The following is a 24,183-nucleotide window of genomic DNA, read 5'->3' as shown; positions in this document are numbered from 1 at the left end:
TTCATTCGAGGAACCACTGGAAGAAATTTCAAAATCGCTTCAACTAGTCACTAAGAGCATGACAGGGTATCATCAGGAGGTGCATAGTATTGATGAACACCTCGAAGGAGAATATAGCCATCATATTCACATCCATGGAAATCACTAACATTCCCACCCTCGGCCACCAAAGTTGGACATGTATAAATTTGATGGCTCTAATTGGGTAGTATGGGTAGCACAAATAGAACAATATTTCACCCTGAATGATATCCGCGATTATCAAACTAAACTATGTGTGGGAGCCCTTTACTTGGACCAAGAAAGATGGCAATGGTGGTAGTGGCATGTGAAATGTTATCCTGGAAACATAACGTGGCAGGTGTTCTCAAAATCACTTTCTTAATTGTTTCGAGTTGTTTCAGAGTGGTTCCAACTTCATTCAATTTTGAGAAAGTCAAATTTTAGATCCCATTCCAAACTTAGTGGTTATTGATTGAACCGCTTCTTTATAATGAGTCCTAGACTTTGACTTCCAATTTTTTAGGTGCAGTTATTGCACAATCATATTCCTCATGAGACTTTGCAGCAAAAGTTGATCTTTAATCCATTGCAAGCACTTGACCTAGCTTAGGGAACCATCAGCTACCCCTCCCAAGTTGCACCTCAACATTGAAATTTTCTTTTTCAGTAGACATTCATTTTATCCATTAGATCATTTCTTCCACTGTGACAGTCCAACAACACCCCTGCCAGCATATGCTTGACAATCCATCTCATCTTTATTGCTATCTTATAAACACTCTTAAATCTTGTGTCTCCAATATAAAAGAGGAAGAACCAAAAAGGGCCTTCTTGGCCCTCTTCACAACCCACAATATGTTTAGCTTCTATCTCGTGCTTACACTCTAGTCTTCTTGCAGCTTCGGAATGGTGAATCTTAAACACAATCTCATGATGTCCATTCAGGGAAGCATAATTCACCCTTTGTTTGAATCAAATTACCCCCCTAGCATTCCCTTTACCTTTACATGCAGGCATATATTTTCCTTCTGGATGACTGCTAAGCTTCCCATCTCTATTCCGGCTCCCTCTCCTACCCTAATGAACCCGATAAGCTAAATTTAACCAATCTCAATGTATCTGAGATAAAAAATCCATCCAACTTAGGAAAGGGCCTTCTGGAAGCAATCAAGATCAAAGTGGACCAATGGACCCATATTCAGCAGTTGGACTATGAACAAATCCCTTTCAAATGTAAGGTATGCCATGAATATGGTCATTTTGCTAATAGTTGTAGTAAACTAAAAGAAAACGAAATGAATGAAAATGTTGAAGCCAGTGAAGACACATGGGAACAAGTCAAAAAAAAAGAAAGTAAACCCCAAACAGTCTGGCCCAAAACCAAAGCCTCCCCCAGAAATCCAAGCTGCATCCTTCTCCTCCCCTCCCATCTTGACTCAAACATTACCCTCTACATCAAACCCCTTTGAATCTTTGGAGGAAGAAGACCCCTCATCCCCCCACTCTCCTCTTGATCCCCACGAGCCCCCTCTCCTTGAAAGCCAACTATCGAATCCTCATTTCCTCTTACTATTTCCTCTCAGCCTCTTCTTGATCCTCCCCTCAACAGAATCACCAGAAGCTCATCTAAAGATCATGGGGGTTATAGTGAACCCTCCAAGAAACCTGGCCCAGGCAAGAAATCTGCTAAGCATCACAGGGATGAGAACGCACAAAAGGACATAGCCATGGGAACGCAGATACCCATAGAAACTTATATCCTGGGGTAGCATGACAAAAAAGCAATTAGAAAGGACCAAGGGGGGCGAGAAACTCCCCACATACCGCATATCCAGTGATGAAAATATTATCTTGGAACATCAGGGGACTTGGGCACCCCTCTAAGGTAGCAGCCCTAAGGGATATTATCATTTCTGAGATGCCAGGAATTATTATGTTACAAGAAACAAAACAAAACCACAATGAAATGAATAAAGTCAATGAGCAGCAGAGACAGTATAGAGGAAGCATTAGTGAGGCAGGAGCAGCCTCAGGAGGAATAGCAACAATTTGGAATCAATGTATATGGAACTATATTTCAGAAACAATAAATCAACACTGGATCAAAACAACTCTGGAAAATAAAGCAGATCAGCAAGCCATTATCATCTACAACATCTATGTGCTGAATCACTGCAGAGATAAGGATAGTTGTTGGCATGATCTAAAAGATAGTCTGGACTCAGAAGAGAACACTAACATTATTCTAGGAGGTGACTTTAATTTAATCCTCCATGCCAATGAGAAAAGGGGAGGCAATTTTATGCCTGATCCATATAGAATACAGTTGGAAAATATCATGCAGGAGCATGATCTTATGGATGTCCCTCCAAAAAACTGATGCAACACCTAGAACAAGCACAGGATGGGTGCTGGTAACATCATGGAGCAATTGGACAAAATTCTCATCAATATTACACTTCTCTCTGCTTTCTCCATCAGATATGCTAACATTCTAATGTGCTCTGCCTCCGACCACTTCCCAATAACTCTCATGATGGAAAATCATAGGCCATTTGGGCCCATTTCATTCAGATACAGTTCTCTCTAGAATGATATACTAGCAGTTGCAGGAATTGTTTACAGCTCTTAGATCCAACACGTGGAAGTCTCTCCCGGTTTCATTTGGGAAACAAAAATATGGAAAACAAAACAAGCCATCAAAGAATGAGCTAAAACAAAGTATCAACGACTAGAGAAGGTAAATAAAGAAATTAAGAACAATCTGGAGAGTATCCAAAGACCAATAGAGGATAATGGCCTTTCCCAAGAGAACAAACAACAGGAAAATGAACTCTACTTACAGCTATACTGAGTTAACAGAGAAGAGGAAACAAAATGGAGGCTCAAGTCTAGACAATTATGGTTACAAGGGGGTGACAAGAACTCAGTTTTTTTTCACAAGCAAACATCAGCCAGAAAGATAAGGAATAATGTTAGCTCCACCCTAGATGTAGAAGGTGATAGACAAAGGACTCAGGAAGCCATTCGAAGAGCTGTTACAGATCACTATTGGGACTTGCTATAGATAGGCTTAGGATTTCTTTCATTTTGCTTGCATTTAGATTTAATTCTACATTCCTAGAAGTCCTCCTATCAGAGGGGAAAAATTTAGTTGTGGCTTGGCTGAGCCCCAAATCAACTTAAGGATCACTTTCTTGTGTGATCAGTAAGAGCGTGGATCTGACATCTCTTCTCTATTGGTAAGTAAAAGGCATACTTTAAGCCATTAGCGATAGAAAGAAGGTAACTGGACCTAGTTTAACCAGTTAGAACCACCATTTCAACGGAAAATGAGTTGCTTTAAGTTCCCGGCTAGGTGGTCTCCCTTATAATGTTGAGGCAGAGAATTTCGAGCCTTCAACAGGTACACAGACACAACTCACAACTATCGTGTGTACTCTCCTTGGGTTGGAAGTATGGAAAGGAGATGGGGAACTGTTTGTCTCTCAGGGCAAGTTGCTTTTCCTTAGATAAATCTCTGTGTATGTGTGTTGAATCTTGATGCGTGTTGATGATATGAGTTCTCTATCGTGAATTTACTTCTGCAGATCAGTAGAGTAGCTTCTAGTCTTGTGATTTAGAAAATTTCATGAGTAGTTAGAATTTGCACATTAATTTCTACAATCCCCACTTTTAAAAGTAGGTACAATAAAGCTTTGAGTCTAGGGTTTAGGGAAGTCTTGCTTGATTGTTAAATAAAAAAGGACATGCAAAGCAATTTTTAAAATTTTTTTTTGGTAGCTTTTGATGTTCTTAAATTTTCCCTTTACAAGTTTTTAATCTCAAACTGTATGTTTTCTAAAGAAAAAAAACTTATTTCTTTATAGAAAAGGTTTGAATATTCCTCAGATTAAGGGAAGTGAGAATTGACTTCTTTAGCAATGGGGGCCAAAAGAGATTTAAGGTACCAATCCATATAGACACAGTCTTAGAATTTAGGAGCTTTACATATGCTCCTCCTTCTATGTCATTCTTGAACATGATCAAATAGGCCAATGGAAAAAGTTTGACGAAAAGAAGTGAAAATTTTGTTACTAGTGTCATAACAGAAAGGTAACTTGAAATAGGCTATAAAATCTTTGGCAAGAGTCACAAAAGTGGAATGAGTGGATCTGGTTTGATCGACATACCACTTAGCAGTAGCTCCAGTAAGAGTGCAGTAGAAAATGTGAAGACAAATGGAGTCTTATATGATAGAATTGGATGAACACCACATATGGAATGAGTGAACATGATTTGTGGGATCTTCTTTAGGATTACCTTCAAAATTGGGGATGTCGGAAGGAATCTTGGTAGGCATAACTGGCCAATTTGGGTCATGAAGAAGGGGGTCGTTGATGAGTTTGCTGAATTAGGGAGACTCAAACTAGCCATAAAAGGATGCAATGGAGTAGGAGTGCCGATATTAGTGAAGGTTACGCTCATGGGGTTACCCTATTCAGTACTTGGGTTACCACCTTGGTTTCCCACACCCACATTGGTGCTTGACATGGTGATGGTATAACATTGAGAAGATGCGCAATGAAAGGAAGAATTGGAAGAATCAGTAGAACTAGAGTCAGAAAGAGGACTCAATGGAGGACTTAGAAGATGTACTTTAACTTGAAGAGGAGTAATATGTCCTAATAGAAACTAAGGGTGAAGGCCTCAAATTCTCTGTGACAAATGCCTAGGGGGCACAATGATGTCAAGACAATGATGACCTTAAGGACTAAACAATGATGATAGGAGAAAAAGAGAAAAAAAAAGCAAGCAAACACCTAGTGCAGTGGTGCCAAGTGTAAACCAACTATACTAATGTTGCTACTCCCACAACGGTCATTGTCCGCTGAAACTACACAATTATGTCTCTCAGGGGCCATGAAGAATGATGACATGATAGATGACTCTCAAGGAGCTAACGAGAAAAATAAGAAGACCGAGAAACCGAAGGTATGAGAGAATATCAGTACCGCATGAAGAATCCATCTGATGCATAACCCTTTGGACGCTAGGTACGGAAAACAAAGCACATCTTTTGAAATACACCTCTTAGTGTAGCTTAAAATGTTTCTTATCATTGTCGAATCATTCTGTCTTCAATGACATGCATGGTTGAAAGAACTGAAAGTCATTCCATGTGTTTCCTCTTAATGTCTTGCTCCCTTTCACTTGTTTATTACATAACTTAGAAGATGAAGAGTATTACCATTTGTTTATTTAAGCTACGGAGGTTGTGACCAACATGATCTTACGACTAACTTGGCATGATGCAAGGAATCCTAAGTGGGATGAAATATGTTTGATTATATGTATATAGTCAGTACACTCCTTTGCATTAATACTTGCTTTGTATCTTACATGTACCCTCACTACTTGTCAGATTTGGCTACCTGCTGCCAGCAGTCCCTTAGCTCTTTCCTGACAAAGCATGGGAAGGAATTTCCTTCAACCTGATTTATTCAAGGCTCTTCATAGAAAGTATAGAGCTAAGAGAAGGAGATGTAGAATCTCACTATAAAACTCTTGAAAATACTTTGCATGTTCAAATCTATCCAAACGATTACGCTGCCACTCAACAACATTGTCAATCTTGGAAGACTCAAGAAAGATCACATCTCTAGATATTATAAACTTCTTATTCACTTTATCATAGAGATGGTATTCTTTGGAGGTATGAGTATCCAAAGAAGATACATTTGTGACTCCTTGCACTAAGTATTTTTATCTGTTCCTTAGGTATCAAGGCATAACAGGAGGAACCAAAAACCCTGAGATGCCTCACTGAAGGAATGTGGTCATACCACATTTCATAGGGAGCCTTGTTTCCGATAGCCCATGAGATGGACTACTAGCTTGATTTTTTAATTATGTTCCTTTCAATGTTATAATACATATTTATACATGCCGAAGCATCCAATACCATGGACCAAAAACCATCGCATCTAATACCATGGACAGAAAACCATCACGTCCAAAAACATGTGCGAAAGTCATGCACAAAACCATAGGTGGGTCCGCCCATCCTAACATAGGGTCCAAAACCAGAAATTTCCGGGGTGTTGCCCCGAACCCCATAAAGTGGGGTTACAGGTATGCCTCAAACCCCCCGTGACTTCCCCCCCACTACACAATCGGTGCAACGAGGGCAGGTTCCTCCCTCCCTCTAACCCCCCGGTTAACTACGTGGGCTAGTCATGGAAAGAATATAACACAACCCAACAGTATGCAAGGATGTACAATGCGGAAGTACATAAAATCCACATTCCATGATCCTGACAAAAAAGCACATGCAGTCCTAGAAAGGATCCACTGTCACGTTTAAGGACCTTTCTCGACAACCTCCACTGCCATATACAAATATTTTGTCATTTTTATTGATGACTTCTCATGGAAGTGTTGGATATTCTTCATGTGGAAGAAAGATGACACATTATCCAAGTTCGTATAATTCAAGGCACTGGTTAAAAAAGAAGCTAGCAAGAAGGGGAAGGCTCTATTGTAGCAACTACAACACCCTCCAAAATTTTGGCCTGCACTTAAATATCGGAACCTACTATGGATATTGTGATCGATTGTTTCTTAGTCAGTTATTGGTAAGTTTATGATCTCAAGCTGCCCTTTTCGATCTTAAGAGTCGTTCATGCTTTTATATTTACATAAAATGTGTCATCTTTGGGCATGGGATTTATCGCTTGTCATGCAAAGGGAGCTTTGCTTTTCTTAAACGGGAAATATTTATGAGAATGGGTTTTCCTCACCATATAGATGTGTTTCACACTCATTTCACACACTCTTACACAAGTGTTGCCTTTATCCTCCCAAATTCTATCATCAGAGTCACACTTATCGTAAGCTGCCACAAAGGTTGTTGCATTAAGAGAAGTATGCGTTATATGTTCTGGATGGTCTATGTTGTATCTCTAAGTTTTCAAGTGTGTGACTACAGTCAAGTTTTATCACTGTTCACATCAGTTTCATTAATCCCACACTTCGCCAAATTTTGGAGTTTCCTTAACAACCTAGCCTCATCCAACTTTCCTGAACTCTGCACTTCACATATGTAACCCTCAAGACTTTCCCTTGCTTGTTGGAATTGTGAAATGTGCAGAAATTCCAACCTCCCTTAGCATTCAAAACTACAAAGTGATTTCCTCCAATCTCCTTCCTTCAGTCGGAGCCCACTGTCTCAAGAAATTGTGTAGTTTTGTCCCTTGACTACCCAGTCAACTCCCTCTCATCTTCCTTGTCACGTTTTCTAGGACTTGTATATCCAACAAGAAATTTGGGATATGAATTCCATCAAGGTAGAAAATCAAGGGGTTTTCAAGTCATATTTTTAGGGTTGCCACTAGAATACTCTCACAATATGATCCACCCAGTCCCTAAATTGGGGTCTAGTGCTATTTCAATTAATTATTAGATGATCATGGTGGGCCATAATTCCAAGTTAAATGTTATGAATCTTCATAGGATATTATTGGAGATACTTGAGGAGACACCTCTTTGGCTAAAGGGTTAAATATTTTGACTTCAATATCGAACCATCAACCATATCCTCAACATATCGAACCAACAACCAAGAATATAACTGAGGTGAAGCATGGGCATCCTCTATCGCCGACGTTGTTCAGGATATATATAAATCTATGAATGCCTCTACACTCCACCAATTGTGCATCAATAAAATTTTGGGTTGCCCCACTATCCACCAAGATGGATACACATTGTCCCTGCAATGTGCCTCTGATTCCCAAAATTGCAAAATTGGGATTTTCCATGTCAAAATTTTAATTCGAGACTGACCATTCATTGGAAGGAAATTAACACATTATTAAGACATTAAAAATGAATAATTGACACAATACCAAATACAATACATGCATTTATTTTTATCTCACAAGGTATTTAGATGCTAATTGAGCAAGTTCACACAAAGAGAGAAAGGAAATATCATGATACATTTTTCAATTTGTAATCAAGAGCATTATATTGGATAAGGGAGAAGTAACATTTAGTATCTTTCTAATATACAAAGGAAAAATTACGAAGCAATGTAAAATGCCTTTCGTGAAGCAATGTTGTTGTAAAGGGTGGGGATTTTGGGTAGAGGGTTATAGGTTTTGGAGGTATTAAAATAAGTATTTGGTAAAACTAGGGGATATGTGCTAAACTAGGCATGAAGTAGTATTGACTATTTAGTAATAGAAAGAAAAGGGTATTCTAAATCGTGAACACACTAATGGTTGTTTATCTCACCACTTGAAAGGATGTTATGAGTTCAATGAACCACATGAGGGAGAAGATTATACGCTAGTAGTACTTTTTTGCAACATTCCAAATCAGATGTGAATGGAGAGGACTTTGCAAAGGTTTTTTTGCAAGGGTCAAGGGTTTCTAGGCTTTGATAGTTGATCAAAATGGTGGAATGAGGACGAGTTATCCAATGCAATGTGATCAGAGGAGGTGGATTCAGTTGTATGTTTGGATGTCAGGAAGATGCTAAAGGTTGTGAGGTTCGTTCTAGCAGGTGGAAAGGACAATGATAATTGTTCTTTGCCAAGGAAGAGTAGATTAGACTCCTCTTCTTTGGAAAGAGATATACACAACAAGGGGTAACTAAAAAATTCATTTGCGCATTTTGACATCATTGTCGATGACATTTATTGTGAATGGGTTGTCATGTTGGTTAGCTCGTGTTGGGGCATAATATGATGGAGACAATCAGGAAGTCTACTTTCACTACAAAAAAGGGGCAAACAAGAAATTAAATTTTTTTGCAAGGAAATTCTGAATACATTATCACATTAGTTTAGTGGTTTTCATTTATTAATATGATCATGGTGGGTCATACTTTCTAAGCTAAATGCTATGACTCTTCATAGGATACTTTTAGAGATACTAGAGGAGAGACCTCTTTAGCTCAAGGGTTCAGGAAGGATTTTGACTTCAATATCAAACCATCAACTATATCTTCAACACTTGTGCCATCATGGAGGAGGGGAGACATTTCTCTTCAAAATTATTCCTCTACTTTGTAGATTTTTCGAAGTTGTTTGATGTTATCTTCAGGGAGGCATTGTTTCATGGATGAAATTTGCATTTCAAAGATTTTGTTTACTTTTATTATATGTCTACTAGTTTCTCTAGGAATTTTTTATTCTTCCTTGTTCCCATTTAAAGTGGGCAAGTCTCCGCTTTAAAATTCCCTGATATTGTTTTGCAGTTACCCAAATCCACTTCCCTGTTGTGTTTGCTAAGGCAATTTTGACTTGGCCCAAATGATTTGTTTCCACAAAATATGAGATTTCCTTGCCATTTTTAACATTTACTATTGATTTGTTTTCCATTTTGGGATGAGGCCACTCACTAAATATCCTCAATGAAAATAACGCATGAACCTTGATGAAGCCCTAAAAGAATAATCCCTCGTTCATCCGTAAAAATCGTCGAATTTCGCTTTGAACAAAACAAAATATGCTCAATACTAAACTACCCACATAAATGGTATTGAGATTTAATAAAATTTACTCAAAGTATAAGTTTTTGATTCCTTCTTGAGTTGGAAAAACCACTGGCAGTATCAAGTTGGTAAAAGAAAGTAGGATCTGTTATCCAAAATCCTAGCTTAGTGCCTTGAATCCCTAATGTGACTGATACTTTGATTAATTGAGCTGATGTATCAATCCTTTACCTCATGGCTAGCTGTGACAACTCGATTTATTGATTTAGCTGATATAATCTCAGGGTTAACTGTGGCAGCCGAATTTGAATCCATGATCCATTTGTCGTTTGTAGAAAAACCACAAGTTCACTGAAACCATCAAGAGAACATGGACAATTCTTCATGTTCTTCCACTCCAACATAATTATATTATCAACAGTATAAAACATATAAAATATGTATCAATTTGTACCAGGAAAATCTACTTGAAAGGATCATAACCTATAAGCTCGACCATGAAGTCTTACTCCAATAACGTCAAGATAATTAAACAAGTGACATTTTAATAGAAAAGATTTTTTAACAATGGGAACTCAACTAACTAGGTTGACCCTTAAGACTATGTATTTGTACCATTCACTTTGAAATTTGAGAAAAATAATTTTAAATTTATAAAATTATTAGCATTATAAATGAAATATTTATAATAAACTCATTTTTGCATTAAAATAAAACTTTTATTAACTTAAAATTAAAAAATTTGTATTACCAAACTCTTCCAACAAAAAACAAATAAAAAAAAATATCATAAATAATAGTACTCAAGGTGTAAAGAAGCAATAAATGTAAAAGGCACTCATACCGATGAGAACACAGTTAACAATATAATATCAATGGATTTTATGGTTAAAGACTTACGTAATTACATTAGCGTAAGTTTTAGTGCCATAGGTTCTAGATAGAGCCACATTCCGCGCAGGGGGTCTTATGCCTCCCATCCTACCCTGCCCTTTCAGTTTCAAGAACAAATCTCTTTCTTCTGGAGCATTTCGCGCATTCCAATAGTGAGCTTGCACATTCTGCGGAGGGGGTCTTATGCCTCCCATCCTACCCTGCCTTTTCAGTTTCAAGAACGAATCTCTTTCTTCTGGAGCATTCAGCGCATTCCAATAGTGAGCAGTCTTCGGAGGGATCGAATCCCATTACCACACTCCAATAGCACACAGACTTGAGAGGGATTGAATCCCATTACCTCAATTCAAGGTAAGAATTATTTGAATCAAAATTATCCTCCACTTCCTTGTCAGAGCTTGATTCTATTTCTCCTTCCGGCCTGGGTTTTAATGCTCTGAAAATTTACAGGTGTGCTCTGTTTTTTTTGATATTTTGATATATGTCCCTGTATAGGTTTGGTGTATAAATCAGTGACATTCTTTGCCAATCTATTTTATATCCTAGGCATTTTGTTCAAGTAAATCATGTATTTGGTGTGTCATTCCCTACTGCTTCCCAGTATGCATAGGGTATCCAGGTTTTCGCCCTGTCTTTGCTACATCTTTCAAAGGCTCTTGGATGTTGTTGATTGTGAATGTAATTTTAAAAGCTCTAGGGTTTTTGGTGAGGGTTTATGGTTTTGGTGGTAATTTTGGAGAATAATGTTTATATCCTGTAGAGAATTATTAACGCCTTGGATTTGGCTTTAGAAGATGTTTTTCTTGTGCTCGTTCTGTATTTTTCCAAAACAGAAGCTTGATAGTTAACACCACCCGCATACCTAGGGTTCGAATCAGGGATCTTGGATGAGGATAAATCTAAATGATCAACGAACACTCGCATACCATGGGATTCGAATCAACACCCTACGATGCTTTTTTTTTAATTTTTCCCAAACTAGAAATTGATTGATAGACAACGACACCCACCTAGCATGGGGTTTGGACCCACTACACGAGATGATTGTTGTCTGTTAAACTTAGCGATGGTTGTTTAGTATTTTTCCAAAACAGGGGCTTGAGAATAATAAATCCCGACGGTTCTAACAAATAGGAGCTTAGAGAATAAGAAATCCAGAGACAGAAATATTTCATTTCAAAATATGCATTAAATGAACACAACACGCCAAACGTAGGGTTCAAACCCACGACTACAAGATTAGGAACCTTGGGCTTTAACTATTGAACTAGATGGGTTACTCATTTTGACTTCCCACTTAAATCAAACTCCAGAATTATTACCTTCAATGAATTTAGGCTAAACTAAACACAAGTAGTTTACTATTAATAATTCCACATTGTGGACATGCTCTTGAATTGCAGTAACATCAACTTTCAGTTTGTTCTCGGTTTTGAGTGACACGCATAACAAAAATCTGTTATCACCACTGTCAAGTGAAATTATAAATAGTATAAGAGAACTTAATTTCTTCAGGTTCCATCCTCCAAAACCATAACAGAGGAATGAACTTTACAATCTTGTTGACCTTAACTTTCTTACTTGTTAAACAATTACAATGTTTTTCCCATTTAATGGTAATGGCTTTTAAAAGAAAATGATCATGTTGTCTCACAATTATTTGATAGTAGGCTCTACCTGCAAAATGGAGAGTGTACTTAATAAATTATGGACTATCTTCAGCCATAAATGATGACTAGGGTCTTTGAAAAAATTTGCTATAACCGACAACCTTTCCATTTGTTTCTGCGGTACATTTATCCATTGTGTACCATCCTGTGCAAATGAATTGAAAAATAGAAATTGAAACACCTAATACAACTTCTTTGAAAATAAATCCTTTGGCTTCGAGATGGTCTTCGTTTGATGTCTTTTTGTTTGCAGTTAAGATCCACTAGGATCACTAAACAATCTAATTCAGATGTCGATGAATGCAGCAATTTATTCCTATAGCATAAGTAATGACCCTAACTAGTGTCCACAAACTTTTCTTTGCAGATTTCTATTACATTATTCTATACAAAATGGCAGACTAGGTATTTATGATTCTTTTGGTATTTGTATTGTTTATGTTGTTGATTTAGTTAGAGGTTGGATTTGTTTTTAGAAGTAACTTTAAAATGATACTTCAAAAGTTTGTTTGTGACTAGTTAAATGCTTGTTGGAACACTCTGATAAGCTTGCCTCAAAGTGTTGGACAGATCTTCAATGCTCACTAAACACATTGGTAGAGTTTTGTTCAGGGTTTTGAACCTAGTTCTCAATTTTTTTTCATATCTAATTCCTACAGAAGCACTAAACACTACCTTGAAACAACAAAAAAACAAAAGTACAAACAATAAAGTGATCAAAGAGCCAAAAAATGCATTGAAAAACTACATATTCATAGATTCACTCCCTATGTTTATTCATTGGTCATGTTCTCTTGAAAAATAAGTAATACCCAAGTTAAAAATTGCAGTCTTATTGTTTAAAAAACGTGGTGCATTTAGGGAAATAGCACATCGTCATCCGAATATTCAGATGAACAGGAAACAAGACCTACTCCAGGTACAGATGAATACTTCAATGAAATGATATATTGCAGTTGCAAAATGTGCCAAAATAGGAAACTAAAGAAGCGAAGGCTTGTTGGTATCCATAGATTGGAACATGGAGTTTATATAGAAGAGGTACATTATAAGTAACAAATTTTTATTCTTATAATAAATAAATATGCACATTATTTAATACATTATTATTGATCATTTCATTTGATTTTTTTATTTATGAAAAGTCGCTTCTAGTTCCCAATATTCGTGAAGAACCAATGGATGATATTGATAATAGTGACTCTCAAGATGAAGTAAAAGACACATTTATGGAAGAAGCCACTTCGCAGATAAATGAGGCTGGTGTCAATGAATTTATCCAAGACTTCTACACATCTTTTGAAGAAGTTGTTGATTCACCCCTAGCTCATTTGGCTAGGACACCTCTTTATGCAAATGCTGAACCTTCTATATTGGCGACACTTATGTTGTTGTTCAACTTGAAGGCTACACATGGACTGAAAAACACATGCTTTAATGATATATTAAGGTTGGATTGATATTCCTATAAATTAATTCTCTAGATGTATTAAAAGTTTTGAATATTGTGTATACTTATAAAAATCATTTGTTGCACTATGTAGACTTTTGGCAAACAAAATACTTCCAAAGGACAATAAGTTGCCTCATTCTCATAGAGATGTATATTCAATAATGAAAGACTTTGGAATGGAGTACAAGACATATGATGCATGTCCAAATTACCATATATTGTACTATGGAAATAATTCACATTTACAACAATGGCCAAAGTGTCACACAAATAGGTATCGTCAAGATCAATTATCCAAGAAGGTTCCTTATAAAGTATTACGACACATTCCACTAAAGCAAGGTTTGAGAGAATTTTCAAATGAAAGGAGTTGGCAAAATATATGAATCATCATGCACAAGGGAGGAGCCAAGATGGTGTCATGTGTATGGTTGCGGATAGTAAATGTTGGAAGGATATTGAGGTAAAATGGCCACATATCAAAAATGAGCCAAGGAATGCAAGAATTTCTCTAGAAATGGATGGCATAAATCCTTTTGGAGATCTTAGAACAACATATTCTGTTTGGCCAGTGTTAATTATAAACAACAATCTCACCCCCTTGGATGGCAATGAAAAAGGAACATGCAATGTTAACTCTTATCATACCAGGTACTAGAACATGTGAATGCAATGTTTTCTTGAAGATTATATAAAAATATTTCAATTCACTTAATCCTAATAAATAACTCTTTGTTCACTTAGGGAAATATCAGGTAAAGGATATGGATGTATACATGGAGCCCCTCATTGATGATCTTTGTGAATTATGGGATGGTGTAAATATGTTTGATGCATCAAGACCTATCAATGATAGAAACTTCCTATTTCATGCGATTGTTATCTGGACAATTCATGATGCCCTGGGGCTCTCTATCTGTTGTGGTAATATAATATAAATTACATTTATAATTATTATGTTCATTTTGCATTTAATAAATATGGGTTCCAATCTTATTTTATGACTACAAACAAAGGGGAAACATGGCTGTCCATCATGTGGGCCAAAATTGTTGCATAGGCAGTCAAGGGATCTCAATAAAACTGTTTATGATGAGTATCGACAATTCTTGCCACAAAATCATTGCTATCGAGTGCGTGATAAACATATGTTCAATGGAAAGGAAGTGGAAATGAGGAAGCCAATAAAGATGAACCCTGCTAGGTGGAAAGCGATGTATGACAAAAAATAAGGGACAGGCTTTCCCCTAGGAATGAAAAGACTCTCTATTTTCTACAAATTAGAATATTATGAGAGCTTGCCAATAGCCCACCTATTTGATACTATGCACATCGGGAAAAATGTGGCAGAGTGCTTGTGGAAACATCTAAATGGAAATAACATTGAAGCAAAAATAAAGTTAAGAAAGGACCTTCGAGTTTCCAATATCATGCCGAACATGTGGTTGCACGAAGGCAACTCATATGTTCATGCTCCATGGACATTTACATCAAATGAGAAAGAAAACATGATTTCTACTATGAAAAGCATAAGATTTCCTTCTAGCTTTGGTGCGACATCAAAAAACTTATTCACAAAAGATGGATCAGAGTTCTCAGGCCTAAAAACACATGATTGGCACAATTGGATAAAGGTAACGTTGTCACATGTTATATTTGTTGGAAACTTAATTATAAAATTGTATATCCTAGTGATAATATCAGTTCATGCATATTTGAACATGGTTATTTGTTAATAGACATGCTAGTATAGTGATGAAATTAGTTCATGCATATTTGAACATGGTTATTTGTTAATGGCCATGCAGTATGTGTTGCCTGCAACAATACCACGTACTTTTGACCACACTGTCACTTTGACTATTTACAAATTATGTAAATATCTGAGGTATTTTTCAATCCATCATGCATACTCTTCCATTACTCTTATCATTTGAGGTGCAACATTGATTATGCATTTGTATGAGTTTCTACTTTTGGTTTACAAGAAATAACAGGTCTTTATTGTAATACTTGTAGGTGGGTCTCATCTAAAGAGATACATCAGGATGACTTGAAGTATTGGAAGAGGAATGTTTCACTTTTGATGTGTGATATTCAAATGTTCTTCCCTCCAATCTTCTTTAATTCTCAAGAGCACTACCTTGTACACCTAGTAGAAGAGATTGAACAGTGTGGTCCTATTCATATTCGAATATTGTGGCTCGTGGAGAGATATATGAAGGTCTTGAAACAATTTTTGAGGCAAAAGGTTCGACCAGAAGGGTCCATAGTTGAGGGGTACATGGTTTTCCAAGCCATGGTTCATTTGAGTGAGTACTTACCTCAATTGCATCTTGAAGCTCCGCGATTATGAAATTATAACCAATCTCAATCATTTGAAGGAGAAAAATTAGAGGGAGAAGGGACTTCAAATAGGATAAAAGGTATAAAAAAATGTTTGGATTTATTTGTATCTTAAGTTTTATATTACGTGGCTTTAAATAATTATTAATTCATTGAACGAATTTTTTTTTCATTGTAGATGCGAAGGAGTGGGAGGCATTACATTTGTACGTTGCATACAGTTCTGACTTTATGTTGGAATGGATGGAGAAGTACGCTGAAAAAAAGAAATTAGAAGATGAAAATGCATGGGCCAATATATATAATAGACATGGTCAAAACACTACTCGAGCATTGCCTGCAAGCGATAAAAGAAAGTGGCCAGAGAGATGCTCGTGGAATTGGCTAAAGGCCAATATTGAACATGAGGCAACAAAAGGGAACAATTGAATTTAATTAAAGGATCCATAAATGGAGAGGTGATATATATTAATATATTGCATATATTTAATAAATTTTTTGTCAGATTTCATATCCTTGAATATAATTAGTTGATATTTATATGAATTTAGGTAAGATATTACAAAGGAATGTGGAATTTTGGTCATCATTTTCACATCAAAAAAGTTGATGAAAAGAGAAAAACTTATGATTGTGGAGTTTCAACATCATTTGAGGTGGAATTTCGTTCACGTGCAAATGATAGACAACCAATCACAAGAATAATTCGCTACTATGGAGTGTTGGAGGACATTATTGAGCTTGATTTTATGTCTTTCAAGAAAGTTATTTTTCGTGTTGAATGGTACAAGCTTATTGAAGTGGGAGAAGAAAAAACTATCTTGCTCCATGATAATGGATTCCACATGATCAATACATCTAGGTTTGAAGCCACTTCTGAACCTTATGTGTTTCCAAGTCAATGTGACCAAAATTTTCACATTCCAAATTTAGAACAACCTGGTTGGTCGTTTGTGATTGATTATGATCCAAGAGGACGAAGAGTAACATTTTTTCAAGATGTAGTGGACCATGATTTACTTGAAGATGCAGAAGTTCCCCTTGAAGACATAGATGGCCAAGATGGAGATGATGAAGAATTTATTGTCAATGTTGCATATCACCAAGATGAAGACCAAGGCAAGTTTATTGAAGTTTTTGAAGGACATGAGCAACCACACGGGCATCAAATCCATGAAGATGATGAATTCATTGATTTGAATTTACCTGTAGTTAAAGGTGATGAAGACTATGAAAATGATGGTATTAATTTATTTGTGGATTTAGGGTCTATTAATGATGGGGTATATATGCCATCAGATGAGGAGATTCTATCCGAGAATGAAATTTTATGATCACTATGCGTACTTTAAGATAGTTTTAAGGATTCACTACAATATAATTTTTCTTTACAAGTTAGACATATGAGTTTTTAATTGTAATGAACATTAAGTAATTTGAATGTTTAATGTTTTACTTGTGAGGATGACGTTTTTCGATCACTATGTTTACTTTAAGATGGTTATAAGGATTCACTGCAATATAATTGTTCTTTACAAGTTAAGTATTGAGTTTTTAATTGTAATGAAAATCAAGTAATTTGAATCTTTAAGGTTTTACTTGAAAGACATATATATTTGGTGTTACCGATTCTATTTTCTTATCGGTTTTTTGATTAAGGTTTTCTTATTTTTACCTATGTCATAATTCAAAATTGAGACTTCTTCTTGGCTGCCACGAAATGGATTTTCTCTGAGTGAATTATTTACCTAATCAACTACAAGGAAAATATTCTCATTGGACCTCATAGACACAGGATTCAAGACACAGATAGGAATAAAACACATAATAACATAATAACATAAAAATAAGAATGGGGGATTCAATGATATTCACTACTATTATGGAAATATTCTAATGATATTTCCATAAAATTAGTGAATATCATTGAATCCCCCATTCTTATTTTTATGTTATTATGTGTTTTCTTAAGAATGTACCCATGGGTGTTACTGATGCTACTATGGGGGATTCAATGATATTCACTACGTTTATGGAAATGTTAACAAATGCACGAGGGCAGGACGTTTCTATGATGATGCATGAGGTAAGCTTGAATATTGTCTTTTATATGTTCAATTATCTTATATTCCTTATTGTATTATCTAATTTATGTTTGTGGAATGCAGGCAATCGCTAAAGTCATTCCAACCCCTATAACACCTTATAATACATCTAATGTAATGATAGTGGTAAAACTTGATCAATATTTTTGTGCATTTAGTTAACTTATTTCGCTATATATATTTATTAATATTTGTGCTTTTACTAAGCGTGCATTTTGTTGGCGTGCATGATTCATTTATGCCCCTCAATACAACCAATGTTGGCATGCAGGGATCATTAATTCCCCCATATACATCTAATGTTATGCAAAATGTAAGATTCAACGATTTACTTGTGTGAGTTTGATTATGTTATTTGTTGAGAAATCTAGGTCATATATTTAATAAAGCTTTTGCACAACGACTCCACGATTTATGAGGTGTTATGAAGAGCTACATCATGCCTTCAAATGGATCACCCCATCCGTTTTTTTCTTCTTGGAAATACAATACTATTTTAACAAGTAACCCAAGCAATATATTATTCCAAAACATGATGTCAAGTTACTTTTCTAGGGTTTTTATGTAATCAAGAGGCCTTTTTAGGGTTTCTTAAATTCAAACCTTAGATCATACTCTTTTCCCTTTATGTCACTCTAGAGTTTATCCCATGCCCTAGAAATCAAATCATATGGAACAAATACTTAAGATTAAGGTTTCTAAATACTAGGGTATTTCTTAAAATATAAACCCATAAATTCAACCCTACTACATCTTATGATGGATCCTTTAAAAGAAAATTATTATACATACCTCATGGACACCTATCTGTAATGATTAGTATTTAGTAAACAACACATGGTAAACAGCAGAGGCCCCTTCATAAAAACCACTTACATCCAGTACTCCCCTCCGCTAACAGCTTGTTGTTTCAACATACAGCTATTACAACTCAAGGAGGACAAGAAGTTGTAAATCCATGTTGTCAACCAGAAATAGCCCAGCTTATTCATCGTGATCCTAAAAGGTGTGCAAGTGTTTAGCTAATCTGACATCAAGATGTTGACAACCGTAAGGTTGGAGGGCCATTGTTGCTCAAATTCATCAATGTAGATATGTTGATGAGGGTATGACCAAAGCTTACTTATATTGAAGCATGTGAAGGGATTCAAGGGAGAAATGGTGAGCAAATCTTCCATAATGTTGGGTCTTGAAGAATCTGATAAAGAGACAAAGAAAACAATGAACGACACATGTGCTGTGGGTGTTGATATCCTTACAATGGAACAGTATTTGCAGCCCATGGCTTTCAAAGAACGAAATTTGTTTAGTATTGATGATACAGGCTCTGGAAAAACAATGCCATATCCTTTACCTGCTATTGTTCATGTTAATATGCAACCTTATCTAGCTTCAGATTCTGAACCCTGAATGTGAGCATTATTGCATTCATAGTCGCTGCATTATTATTTGTGGAAGCTTACACACACCTTTCATGAAGAAAATATTATGGTGCTATTACTATTGAGGAAGCTAACTCCACAACAATCTCCTGATCGTTTTGATTCACATCGCTGATTCTTTGGGTGATAGTCAACAATTTGGACGAATTTCCTGGCAATAGATTTGAATCTGGATAAATATGATGCCAAAAAGAAACTGCTTTGAGCACATTGTAGCTAAACTCCAATTCATGTGTAAATCACACCAATTCTGGATCGAGGATTGTGAAAGCAGGTTTACTATGGAATAGTTTCTGGTGTTGAATCATTAGGTCTCAAAAGATACAGGCCTGTAATATTGGTTAAGAGGTCCCTCAATTTCCACTATTATGGACCTGTAGCACTCAAAGGAAGACATAAATCATGCCAAGAATATTGTGGCCAATAATACTGGAATGGTGAGGAAAAGCTCACAAGTATAAACTTGTAATGTCAATAGAGAAGAGGTTAAAATATGTAGAGTGCCCCAATCTAGATCCACTGCATCTATTCAGCTACCACAACTTTATCACATAGGCTACTCAAAAGAAGATCTCAAGTAAGTCTTATAGTTCTCAAGGCACCATGCTTTTAATGAGTTTAACCTTCCAAAGGATACTTACTCCTAAATTTCTTAGGAATTTCCATGAATTACGCAATCTGTAGATTATATATCCAAAACCTAGTGGACCTGCTACAACACTAATTTATTGGCAACCTGTCTGAAATTGTATATAATTCTACATATGGGAAAGATTGAAAAATGTGCACATCAAACTGTCTGGGGTGTGCGCACATTTAGTTAACCCTGTGCGTTGTTAAGGAATAACATTTGATTTACTTGTTCCAGGGAATGTGCAAACTTCATCGTTGACTTCCACTTAAGTGCAGGAAGAAATGAGCTGAGATATGTTCATGAGAAGTATTCAAATCCATGTCATGGCTATGTTGCTTTTTTATGCCTTGCCAACTTAACCAATGATGACAGTTGCACCACCAGCAATGACGTTGTCATTTGTATTAGTGATAACATCGACTCAAGTGCACAAGAAGGGGGATTAGAAAGACCTAGCCAACTGAAAGCCAGGAAACACACTGCACCATCATTGACTGCAATGCTAACATCTCAAAGTGAGGTCTGTGTCACTCTCTTATACTTTTCTTGTTCTTGTTCAACAAATATACACAAACCAAAGACTACAATGCTAACATCTCAAAGTGAGGTCTGTGTCACTCTCCTATACTTTTCTTGTTCTTGTTCAACAAATATACACAAACCAAAGAGTATCCATGTCCACTCCAAATTACTAGCAAGTTTTATAACCTTAAGATAGCTTTGTCTTTAGTCAGGTTGTAAGTTGGATGAAAATGATTAGTTATCTTGATAGCCTCAAGTTAGTGTTGTGTTTAATTATGATGTAAGTCGACTGAAAATGATTAATAATCTTAATGAATGTATTTTAGGATGCATTCAGGGATTCCCATCAGGTGCTTCCTAGCATTGATGATGGAAACATTGAAAACCAATTGGCAGTTGTTGAATACGTTTAAGATATATACAAATTCTACAGGACAATTGAGGTATGTTTCTCTGCCAATGATTGCAGTTTCTTGTTAGGGTGAAGGTAAAGTTTTATTTTCCTTAACTAAAATTTGGCATTCATGTATGCCCAAGACGTGAGTTGCGTACCTCCAGATTATATGAGAAACCAGGTTAAAATCAACGCAAAGATGAGGGCAGTCGTGATTGATTGATTGGTGGAGGTACAACTTCGTTCCTATGCTAGTTCCAACTTCCATTTGTTGTCAAACTTATATCTAAAAGAGATTTATATGGTCTATCTCTTAGGCCTGACATCAAAATATTAATGCCAGAGACGTTGTATCTCACTGTGAACATCATTGACAGATACCTTTCTATTCAAAGTATTGCAAGGAAGAATTTGCCATTACTTGCTATCGATGCAATGTTTATAGCTAGAAAATATGAAGAAGTCTGTCCTCCATAGGTAGGATGACTTGATGACATCTGTAAGAAAGGATGTGTATATATCTAATTAAAAGAACACTTTGTTTGCTGTATAAAAGTACATACACCAGCAATATCTACTCCTACAGAAGATTACGCTTTATGCTGGAATCAGCACAAAAATTATATTATAATAGGTAACACAATATTGATAAGAGCTGGTTTATACTTGGCTACAGGTCAATGGCTTCATCCGCATCTTCCCAAATGAATGCACGTCATAACAGATAGTGGCCATGGTAATTAGCTCTAACTGATAATTCTTTTTCATTGATTGCAACATACTCTCCAAACATTTAGATTGACTGATCAATTGATAATAACTCTTCGTAGGAGTTTAAAGCAATTGAACTTCAAGCTTACAGTTCCCACTCGGCCATATGTATTCCTCCTCATGTTTCTAAAGGCAGCTGATTCCAACAAAGTGGTAAAGTTTTGAATGACACCACTTTTTATATTTTTGAAAGCAGCCGGTGTGGCATTGATCAAATCTACTTACGAAAATGCCTCATAAAATCTAGCATTCATGTTTTAAATTACTTTTCTTTATTGTATTCCTAATAATACCCTGCTGTACTGACAAGTCATACTATCTATTATTTAGATGGAAAATCTAGCATTCTTCTTGGTTGAACCGTGTTTGCTTTATTTCATAATGAGCAAGTACAATCCATAAAATTTGTGTTAAGGGCTTTGAACACTTATCCGCTATGGAAGGCTTGTTTTTTGATGTGGTTTTTGAAATATTCAATGTATTTTTTAAGTTGTTTGTGCAAGAATTTTCCATAACAATAGTGAAGGCTTATCTGGATCTCAAAATATTGTGCATAGGTGATGCTTTTCCCTCCACTAGTTAGTTCATTCTTGTTTATTGTGTGTTTTTACAAACATTTTGTAGTATGGTCCACTTTTTATCATTTTTGATAATATATCTCATGTATTTGATACTTGTAGACCTTTAATCCATAAAAAACAAACCAAAAATCTGAGAAATAGACACCTACAAATATAAACTAGTCATCAAATTTCAAGGAATATTTTTTCATGGGGCTGAAATCCTATTAAAATTTGGAACAAAATGCATATTTTCATATTTATGAGATGTATATTTTGTTTATTGAACTATATTTGTATGTGTTCATATTATGTTTTAAATTGCGAGAAGCTTGATGGCTAAATGTTGTTTGCTTTATGATCCTTAGTTACCATTTGTGAAGTGTTTTAAGTAACTAGTTACGACTGATGTTATGCTGGATCCTTTATCGAAGGTTTTTAATGTAGGTTCTGATTATAGCCGGTGTGATAACTTGCCAGGTACTGAAGGGACTGTCACATGTTTTGCATCATACTTGGTGTGCACCTCAATTTTCAATTCCATTATGGCATTAGCTGGGAATATCAATGTAAGACTTAAATTCTAAATACTGGACAACCAGACATTATGTTTATTTTATCAGGATTTTGTATCTTAAAATGTAGTTTGTCATCATTGTTTTATATATCTTACGATATTAGTTTTCATTATTTTGTTTTATATTTTGCAGTACTATGATGTTCGGAAGGAGTGCAATGGTGGCCTGTGCTATGATTTTTCAAATATGGAGAATTACTTAAACTAGGGTTTCGTTAGGGATGCCCTGGGGGTTGGCAGCCGAAAATTTGTCTCCTGTAGCCCCTTGGTTTATGAAGCTATGCTTACTGACTGGATGCGGAATATGGAAGTTGGCATTCCAACACTCTTGGAGGATGGTGTTAAGTTGCTAGTTTATGCAGGAGAATATGATCTCATTTGCAATTGGTTAGGTAATGATACTGTATACATATAACATATTATTTTTGTTTTTGAGAATGACTTTATGATTTAGGTGTTAAGTCTGTTATTAACTTATTTGCAGTTGTGTTTTTCAGGCTTGTCAGTCTAATCTTCAAAATTGAAAAGTTAATTGTTCAAATTATGTGTCTTTCAGGCAATTCAAGATGGGTGAATTCCATGGATTGGTCTGGAAGTGAGAATTTCAAGAAGGCACCTACAAAATCCTTCCTTGTAGACGATAAGGAAGCAGGTTTAATAACTAGTTATGGACCACTCAGTTTTCTCAAGGTAAAAGGCACTCGATGATCATCTTTGATTTCATTGTACAAGTAGATAATTTCTTCCTTACGCAATCTTCTATTTTGCTGCACCAGGTTCATGATGCAGGTCATATGGTCCGAGTGGATCAGCCAAAAGCAGCCTTGGAGATGTTAAAACGCTGTACACAAGGAAGTATTACTGACGACAATTCTCAAATTTTAACGACAATGACAGAGATGCCAGAGAAGAATTTCGAGAATTAGTTATCTGCTTAACTAGGAGAATTGCTCTTTTCACCTAGATTAATGTAAATATTTCTAGATTTGCAGTAGTGTGCATCCCCAAAGATGTGTATTTTCTGATTTGGAAAAATAATTGTGCATTGGGACCATCAGTCTTGCTAATTTGTGTCAAATCTTTTGATGGCCACTTTTTAACTGTATAGAAATAGTGCTTCTTATTGCTTACCAAGCCTTGTGGAATTATGATTATACATGGTGTTAAAGTTATATTCAAGAACATGAATAGTATGTCCTGTGTTCTTATTCCAGCATGTTCTGATGTCCTAATGGATAAAACAAATTGTAAATTGGATGAAATGAATTGTAAATTCAACAAAAATATTTGGTTAGAGTCTCGGGAAATTCAAAGCATGATGCTGTTAG

General features: G+C 35.9%; 1 long non-coding RNA gene across 1 annotated transcript; it reads left to right on the top strand.

The window, feature by feature from the left end:
* The first annotated feature begins 22,764 nt into the window (after nt 1-22,764).
* Nucleotides 22,765-23,518, top strand: LOC149194895 (uncharacterized). The gene is made up of 3 exons (XR_016255122.1): nt 22,765-22,847; nt 22,989-23,247; nt 23,412-23,518. It is a non-coding gene; the product is annotated as an uncharacterized LOC149194895 (long non-coding RNA).
* The last annotated feature ends 665 nt before the right edge of the window (nt 23,519-24,183 follow it).

This window comes from Pinus tabuliformis, chromosome 2_2, assembly GCF_031772625.1.
Source record: "Pinus tabuliformis cultivar Carrire ecotype Pingquan chromosome 2_2, CPIR1, whole genome shotgun sequence".
Lineage (NCBI taxonomy): Eukaryota > Viridiplantae > Streptophyta > Pinopsida > Pinales > Pinaceae > Pinus > Pinus tabuliformis.
This window is presented reverse-complemented; position numbering and strand designations above follow the sequence as displayed.